Below are 9,072 nucleotides of genomic sequence, written 5' to 3'. Positions count from 1 at the left end.
GCTCAGAGAAATTAGAGTGAGGATAATCTTTAGAAGTCAAATTTGAATTTCCAGTTTAAGATGGCTATGAAACCTTTGAGTGAACTCTCCCTGAATCCTGAATTCCACTGGATGATTAACAGCATACAAGAAACCATCAAACCGTGCTGCCCACCTTCCAGAAATTTTTGCATGGTAAAGTGCCGCCAAGACCACATTGAGTAGAGTCTGACTAATTTATGAGCTGTTACATCAAAAATAAAATTGGCCTGAGAATTAATGGATAGGACTTCTATTAGAAGCTCTCTAATATTAGAGAAAGACCAGAGCAGAGGGGCCAGGGATAAGTGCAGCGTGTGGTGTGCTTGGAGGCAATCTGCAGTTCCACTTGCACATCTTAAGGCAAACTTGCACTGGTGGAGATAAAGGAGATGGCTAGATTGGGGGCTCACTCTCCGTGAGCTCAGCTGAGGTTCTCTGTGAACTGCAGGCCACAGGAATGACTAAATGTTCTGGGGAGCATTGCCTAAGTTAGAGAAGGACTGCATCAACTTTTAGATTGCAATGATAAACAAGAAGAAGTAACCCTTCTGTATGAAGGTGAAGCAAAATGTTAGCCAGCTGCCTCTTTTGGAGGTAGCTCCCTTCTCCCCACAGAAAACTAATCTTTCGACCTGAAAAAATAAACCTACATTTTAGTATCCAGGTGGAGTTGTCAGAGGAGAGTTGATTACATGAATCTAGACCTTAGAGAAATCTGGGCTGGAGTCAGCAGTACATGGACGGTAAGTAAAACTCTACTTATGGATGAAGTTGCCTGGGGAAAGAGTAGACTCTGTAAAGAGAGGACTCAGAGCTGAGGCCAGGAGAATCCCAGCATTGGGGAGGAGTGTTCTGAGGAGGAAAGAACCGCAAAGCACTGAGTGAAGAGGTTCCAGAGAAGGAGAGGGAAAGGCAGGGTTCTGGAGTATTTTGGATGTCCAGACACAAGTGTTTCAAGAAAGAAGAGTTGTGTTAAATGCTAATGGGAAGTCAAGTAGGAAGAAACTGAAAAATATCCTTTAAATTTCATGGCATTTATGTCTATGTGAAATAAAGGATCAGGTCCACTGATGAGAGACTGTGTGTGTGAAAGCTGGTAGCAGGGAGTGGGGAGGATGAGTGTAGTTATCAGGGTTCTCCAGAGAAATAAAACCAAAAATATATATGTTATTACCAAAGAGAGGGAGAGGCAGAGAGAAGTATAAAATCTGGAGGGTAAGCTGGTAGTAGAGAGACCTAGAGAAGAATTACTGTTGTGGCTCAAGTCTGAAGGCAATCAATTGGCGGAATTCCCTGTTCCTTTGGGGACCTCAGTTTTCTCCCTTAAGGCCTTCAGCTGATTGGACGAGACCCATTCACAATATGGAGGGTAATCTGCTTCACCCAAAGTCTGTTAATTTAATTGTTGTGTGGCATGTTTAGTCGCTCAGTTGCATCTGATAAATGTCATAAAATTGTGCATGTCTGTATGTTCATATAGGTAGGAAAATAAGGGAAACTCATCACTCATAAATCCAAAGGTTGACTCAGCAATTCTCATCAAGTTTCTATAGCCCCTCTGAGTATTTTCAGATGAATTTTTGTTCATAGTTATATGAGTGAATGGGGCTTCCCTGGTGGCTCAACGACAAAAAATCCACCTGCTAATGCAGGAGATGTGTGTTCAAACCCTTGGTCAGGAAGATCCCCCAAAGTAGAAAATGGCAACCCAGTCCAGTAATCTTGCCTGGGAAACTCCATGGACAGAGGAGGCTAGTGGACTACAGTCCATGGAGGTGCAGAGTTGGACATAACTTAGTGACCCAGCAACAACAGCAACAATATGAGTGAACACACACAGTATATGCATATCAGTCTTGCTTTTCCACAACGCTTTATATACGTTTTTTTTTAAATGTTGTTGGAAAGTATACATATTTTACATTATAAAATAGTGATTTACGAAGTGGATGTCGTGTAGGTAGCACAGATCATGCAGAAATGCTTTGATTATTGTAATCTTTGTATAGTCCCGATTTGAGCTACTGTAATTATCTTATACCTTTTAGCTTTTTTTGTGTTTTGAATTATTAAAAGAGTGGGATTACTGGCCTAACTTTAAGACTTAAAAAAAAAAAAAAACATGTGAAATGAATTGTCAAATATCTTTCCAGAAGTTTCCAACAATTTATATTACCTCCAGAAAAAGTAGTAAAGTACTGATTTTGCTAATTCTCTGAACACATTGAACATCTTATTAATCTTTTGCTAATTATTAGGTGAAAATTGTCAACGTTATTTACACTTCTTAATTTCTTATTAAGCTTAACTTTCCCCCATCACATTAGCTTACAGGGTGCGTCTTCTCTTGTGTAACTCTCCTGCTGATGGCCCTTTATCTTAATGTTTTTCTCATCGATTGGCATACTCTCTCTGTTTAATAAGAGCATTTACCCTTGTCATAGTTCCTGCAAACATTTTTTTCAATCTGCTGTTTGTCTTTATATTTTAGTTGCTTTTCATGTACAGACATTTTCAATTTTTCTGTAGTCAGATCTTCAATATTTCCCTTTGTCCTTTCTTGTGTTACTGCTACATTTAGAAAATAATCTTTTAAAAATATATCACTCTGTTGTCTTCTAGTTTTTTTTTTTATTGATTTTTTTTCAAGGAAAATAATTTAACTCTTTAATCTATTTGAAGTCTATCTTGATGAATTAAGAGGAGGTGGCAACAAGTCTCTTAAATGAACAAAGGAAAATAAAGACCCAGTTGAGAACATAATGTAAAATGAATGAGTCAAGTGCCTACTGAGGGCTTCCTTAGAGTGCTACTTTTGTTTTACTCTGACTCAAGTTCAGAGGACAATGCCTGGGATGACAAAACGATCATGGTCCATATGATGAGAAATGGATTGAAGACCCTAAGATTGAATGAAAGTAAAGTGAAGTCACTCAGTCATGTCTGACTCTTTGCGACCCCATGGACTGTAGCCTAAAAGGCTCCTCTGTCCATGGAATTTTCTAGGCAAGAGTACTGGAGTGGGTTGCCATTTCCTTCTCCAAGATTGAATGAGAGCTGTTTAAAAATGTTTGGATGCTTGTCAACATGTGTAGCAGGTAAGAACTCAAGCTCTGAGGACATAGGGACCTGGATTCATGTTCCAGCTTTGCCACTTGCACAAAAGATGCAGATCCATGTTAAGCCTAAGTTTCTTCATCTGTTCAATGGGAATAATAACAGTGCCTATGTCATGGTTACAGCATTTTGAAGATTAAATGAGAAAATGCATGTAGGTTTTTAGTGAGTTGCTCAACCCAGAGAAGGCACTTAATAGGTGCTGGCTGTCAGTAGCAATAATTTTCATCTTTATTCTGTTTTGAAAAGCCCAAAGAAGAGAGTGAGGTTAAAGAATAATAAATTTTTGCCTGTCTGAGGCAGGACTACCTGAGATTCTGGGTCTTTTCAGGAATATTTTTCAGACAACAGCTGGGATAGGTTGAGGCTTTCTGCAAATGACTTACCAGTGATTTTCGCAAGTCTTCCCAGATATCATTCTGTTAGGTTGTCTTCACATGAGGCCCTGAAGAACAGTGTGTGGAGATCTTGCTTCTTCCTGCCCCTGAATTCACTTGGCATGTTAGCTCAGGGATATAAATGAAATTGAGACTTAGACCAGCCAGTACAGAGTGCTGAATGCTAATTAGCTTGTCAACACTGCAGGTGCTTTTGAAGAGAGGAAGATATGATACAACTTACACCTTGGGAGGAAGATGCAGAACGAACTGCCTGGGAGACAGTTTTGAGGCAGACAGATGTAAAGGAGGTTATTCCACTGGTACATGTGGGAAGCTTTGAAGCCAGAGGGGACAGGGCAGAGATGGGGACTCGGGTCAGGCACAGGACAGAATAAAGAGGAGATGTGGTTGGTTTTGTCTACATTTGCCTGGGGGCAGCTGCGTGTGTGTTGTCAAAGATAAAGCTGGATATTAGTTAAAGTGGTGAAGGCAGATTTTATTAACTACTGACAGTAGGGAAAAGAGCTGAGTTCCATTTTACTGATAAAAAGGTGTGTGTGTGTTAGTCACTCAGTCGTGTTAGACTCTTTGCGACCTCATCGATTATAGCTTGCCAGACTCCTCTGTCCATCAGGATTCTCCAGGCAAGAATACTAGAGCAGGTTGCCATTTCCTTCTCCAGGAGATAGCAACTTAGGGATCGAACTTGGGTCTCCTGCATTGCAGGCAGATTCTTTACCATCTGAGCCATCAGGGAAGCCTGTACAGAGGTGACTGCAGCATTTTAAAATCAGGATGAGGGAATAGGGAGGAGCAGTGAGCAGGGGTCAGGTAGAATTCAGGGAGATAAGAAAAAAACTACAAAAATCTAGTGAGATAGACAGTGAAGATGTCTTTAGGACAGCTGTGGCTACTAGTTGGCAGTTACCTGAATTAGGATTCTACTCACCCATACAGCCTGGGAGACAGAGGACCTATCCTTCTTGATGATAGTATTTGAAAGGAATGACTTTCAAGTCCTTGAGAAAGACACTCCTGGGTTGTAGGGAATACATATGTGTATATTTGAAAGCGACAGAGGGAGAACTTACAATTGTGAGCTTACCCCTTCCTGCCTTTTTAAATTAGAAATGTTCGAAGAAAGGAGTGGAGGTCAGGGCCCTGTGGCCAGGTGTTGGCTAGAACAAATGGTAAATTTTTTTTGACAGCCTTGAGCTTTTTTAGACTGGAACTCTAAGAGAGGATGTCTTAGTCATCCCAAGGATGTGGCCTTAGGCTGGTGGAAGCCATGCTAGGTTGACCCAGCCATTTAATGCAGGAGTTTGGAATGAGTCTCTATGTGGCAAGAGAGTTTTTGTGGTGCTCATCCTCTGCACGAGGCAGAGGACATCGCAGAGGCTGGAGAGTTGGAATGCTGGGTACCACTCCTAGTTCTATAATTCATGAGTGGGAAAATCTTCACTTCCCTCATGTTGTGATGATCAAAAGGGATAATATATGTGAAAGGACTTGGAAAATTGAAATAATTATTTTTACTACTGAAAAATCGTAATTGGAGAACTCGGATCCCTCTCATGTTGTGAATTGGTGTAGCAGCATAAATGGTCAGGTCCTTCACGGGAGGGACTCTGAAGGCAAGACTGCCAGCCCTTCTTTATAATTCCCTTTGTAAAGTGATTACTTACAACGGACTGCATCATGCTTGTTTCCTTGGTTTTTTCCTTTTCTTTTTAAGACTAGCTTTCTTAGCTTAAGGCATTGCAACCTAAAATCCACTGCCAGCAGAGAAGTTGCTTTAAAAAGAATGTTAAGTATGCTCAAAATGTTACCAACATCTTTTAATTTTAAAAGCTTTTTTTTGTTGTTATTAGTATACTACAAAAGAAAAATAGAGTTGGATATTTCTCATTACTTTTCTACCCTGTGTTCATGAGATAGGTCATTTGGAAACATTTAATCCTCTGACAAAGGCTGTGACTTGATTTCTCACTTTATATGACTAATGGATATAGTAAAAAAAGAAGTACTAGACTATGAACTTCAAAGCTTAATGAATGTAAAATACCTTTTGAATTTGGATGAAAATGTTAGTTGAAGTTTTTTTTTAATTTGTACTTAATCTGCTATTCCCAGGGGGCCAGTTGCTGAAAGATTTTTTGAGAGGATGTTAAAGATTAATGCTAAGGATTAATCTCCTTTGTCTTTATAATACCTTCATCTTTTCAAAGTGTTTTTTTTTTTTTTTTTTTTTTTGTGGTTTCATTTGATCTTTACAACAAGCAGAACTTGTTGGAGCAAGGCTGAGTGTGCCAGATGTACAAATGAGGAAACAGAGGCTCAGGGATGCTGCATGCCTGTTAACAGGAGTGCCACAATGGACTGCGGCCTTAGTCAAAAGGTGACAGTTCCTGTATACACCCAGCAGAGATGTGACATTGTAAATGTGGCACAAATTCATAGTTAAACATTACAGGCTCACTTGAATACTTGGGGAATCCTTGTTTTAGGTTGAAATGAAATTACTGCTCGACCTGTTTATGTTTCCCATATAGAAAAGAAAAAAAAAATTGGAGTAGGGGTTTAGAACCTGGAATGGTCTCTTTCAGTGTTGGGCTATATTTCCTATTGGAATAGCTTTTTTTAATAAGTGAAGTCTCTCAGTCGTGTCCGACTCTTTGTGACCCCATGGTCTGTAGCCTACCAGGCTTCTCTGTCCATGGGATTCTCCAGGCAAGAATACTGGAGTGAGTTACCATTTCCTTCTCCAGGGGATCTTCCTGACCTAAGGATCGAACCCGGGTCTCCTGCTTTGGAGGCAGACGCTTTAACCTCTGAGCTTTGCAATTTTTATACTGTATATATGCAGATTTAAAGTACACAATTCAATAGTTTTTAGTATATTCACAGATGTATGAAACTATCACCATAGATAGTTTTAGAATATTTTCATCATCTCAAAAAGAAACTCTATACCCTTCAGCTATCGCTGTCTTATTGCCTCTTCTATCCTCCAACACAGAACTATAACTAATTTACTTTCTGTCTCGAGATTTCTCTGTACTAGATTTTCAAAGAAATGGAATGATACAGTAAGTGGACTTTTGTGGCTAGTTTCATTTGGCATAAATTTTCAAAATTCCTCTAATTTGCTGCACGCATCAGTATTTTATTCCCATTTACATCTGAATTGTATTCCCTTGTGTGGGTACATCCCGCTTTGTTGCTTCATTCACCAGTTGGTAGATACTTGGATTGTTTCTACTTTTTGGCTATTACAAACAATGCCCCTATACAATTTTATGCACACGTTTTTGTGTGTACATATATTCTCATTTCTATTGGATAAATACCTAGGAGCACAGTTGTTTAGTCATATGATAACCTTATGTTTTAAGAGCTGCTAGACTGCTTTCTAGGGCTTCCCTGGTGGCTCAGAGGTTAAAGCGACTGCCTGGAATGCAGGAGACCCAGGTTCGATCCCTGTGTCGGGAAGATCCCCTGGAGAACAAAATGGCAGGCACCCTACTCCAGTACTCTTGCCTGGAAAATCCCATGGAGGGAGGAGCCTGGTAGGCTACAGTCCATTGGGTCGCAAAGAGTCGGACACGACTGAATGACTTCACTTTCTTTCTAGACTGCTTTCTAAAGTGGCTTAATCATTTTGCACTCCCATTAGCAATGTACAAGGGTTCTCATTCCTCTACATCTTCACAAGCTCTCACTGTACGACACGGTGATTCTAGCCATTCTTGTGGATATGAGGTATTTCATGTAGTTTTGATCCTTTAATGACTGATGATATAAGTTCCATTTCCATGATATAGGACATTTGTATATCTTCCTTGAGAAAAACATCTAAACCAATCCTTATTGAGTTGTAAGAGTTCTTCATATCTTCCAGATATGAATCCTTTATGATTTTCAAATATTTTCTCTCATTCTCTTGGTTAAATTTTCATGTTGTTGATAGCGTACTTGAAACACAAAACTATTAAATTCTGGTGAAGTCTAGTTTATTTATTTGCTTTTGTTGCTCATGCTTTGGGTTTATATCTAAGACTCCACTGCCAAATCCAAGGCCATTAAAATTCAAGCTAGCGTTTTCTCCTAAGAGGTCTACAGTTTTAGTCTTACATGGGTCTTTGATATGTGTGTGAATGCGTGCTAAGTTGCTTCGGTGGTGTCTGACTCTGTGATCCTATGAACTGTAGCCTATTAGACTGCTCTGTCCATGGGATTCTCCAGGTAAGAATACGGAAGTACTGGAGTGGGTTGCCATACCCTCCACCAGGGGATCTTCCTGATCCAGTGATCGAAACCATGTCTCTTATGTCTCCTGCCTGGGCAGGTGGGCTCTTTACCACTAGTGTCACCTGGAAGCCTAGGTCTTTGATATATTTTGAGTTAATTTTTGTATATGGTTTGAGGTAAGAGCTCAATATGTTTATTTATTTTTGCATATGGATATCCAGTTGTTTGTGTGCATGTGTGCTAAATTACTTCAGTTGTGTTTGACTCTTTGCAACCCCATGGAGTATAGCCCTCTGGGCTCCTCTGTCTATGAAATTCTCCAGACAAGAATACTGGAGTGTGTTGATATGCCCTCCTCCAGGGGATCGTCCTGACTCAGGGATCAAACCTGTGTCTCTCACATTTCCTGAATTGGCAGGTGGATTCTTTACCACTAGTGCGCCCTGGGAAGCCCATCCTGTTGTACTAGTACTTAAAAAAAAAAAAATCATTTATTGTTCCTTTGGATGTTCTTGTTAAAAAATCAGTTGATTACAGATGTATGAGTTAATTTTTTTGAACCACAATTCTAAACCGTTGATTCATTATGTCTATCTTTATGCCAGGACTGAAGTAGAACTTCTATTCTACAAGTGGGGTTGTGGGTGGAAAAAGAGCCTCCACCTCTTGACTCACCTGCGACTTAGCCTCAGAGAAACACTGAAGTCCTGCTCCTTTCAGGAAGAAAGACTCCCAAAACTGAGAGCCGGAGGAAGAGGGAGTCCCGTGTTCCTGGCTGAATCAGAATGAGATGGAATCTCAACCTCATTGAGCTGGAAGAGGGGCACACAGGAGTGGTCTTTTTTCTAATATAACAGACTCGCCTTTCTTAATAAATTTTCATAGATTTTCTTCAATAGATTTTGCTCTTAGCACCATTTCCAGAGGCTTAAGAATTTTTTTTTCCCAGTAATTTTCACTAAGGAGCTGGTCAGTTAAGCTCCCCATGTAATCATGCTGAACATTGATCTCATGCTTTCTATTAGAGGACTTCAAGGGATATGCAGTGGTTGGCTGTGGACACTCCTATAGGTAGGACAGAGACTTTATTTGGAGGAAGGTAGACAATATGTGGGAAGAGCTGGGAGAATGGACATGAAGGATAGGTGCGTGCTTAGTCGCTTCAGTCGTGTCCGACTCTTTGTGATCCTATGGACTGTAGCCCACCAGGCTCCTCTGTCCATGGGATTTCCCAGGCAGGAATACTGGAGTGGGTTGCCGTTTCCTTCTCCAGGGGATCTTCCCCACCCAGGGATTGAACCAG

General features: G+C 40.4%; 1 non-coding gene across 1 annotated transcript; it reads left to right on the top strand.

Moving 5' to 3' along the window:
- The first annotated feature begins 6,938 nt into the window (after positions 1-6,938).
- Positions 6,939-7,011, top strand: TRNAS-GGA. The gene has a single exon. It is a non-coding gene; the product is annotated as a tRNA-Ser (tRNA).
- Positions 7,012-9,072: the final 2,061 nt, after the last annotated feature.

Source organism: Oryx dammah, unplaced genomic scaffold (assembly GCF_014754425.2).
Source record: "Oryx dammah isolate SB20612 unplaced genomic scaffold, SCBI_Odam_1.1 HiC_scaffold_6, whole genome shotgun sequence".
In the NCBI taxonomy this organism is placed as follows: Eukaryota; Metazoa; Chordata; class Mammalia; order Artiodactyla; family Bovidae; genus Oryx; species Oryx dammah.
Note: the sequence above shows the minus strand (reverse complement) of the source record. Positions and strands in the feature narration are given on the sequence as shown.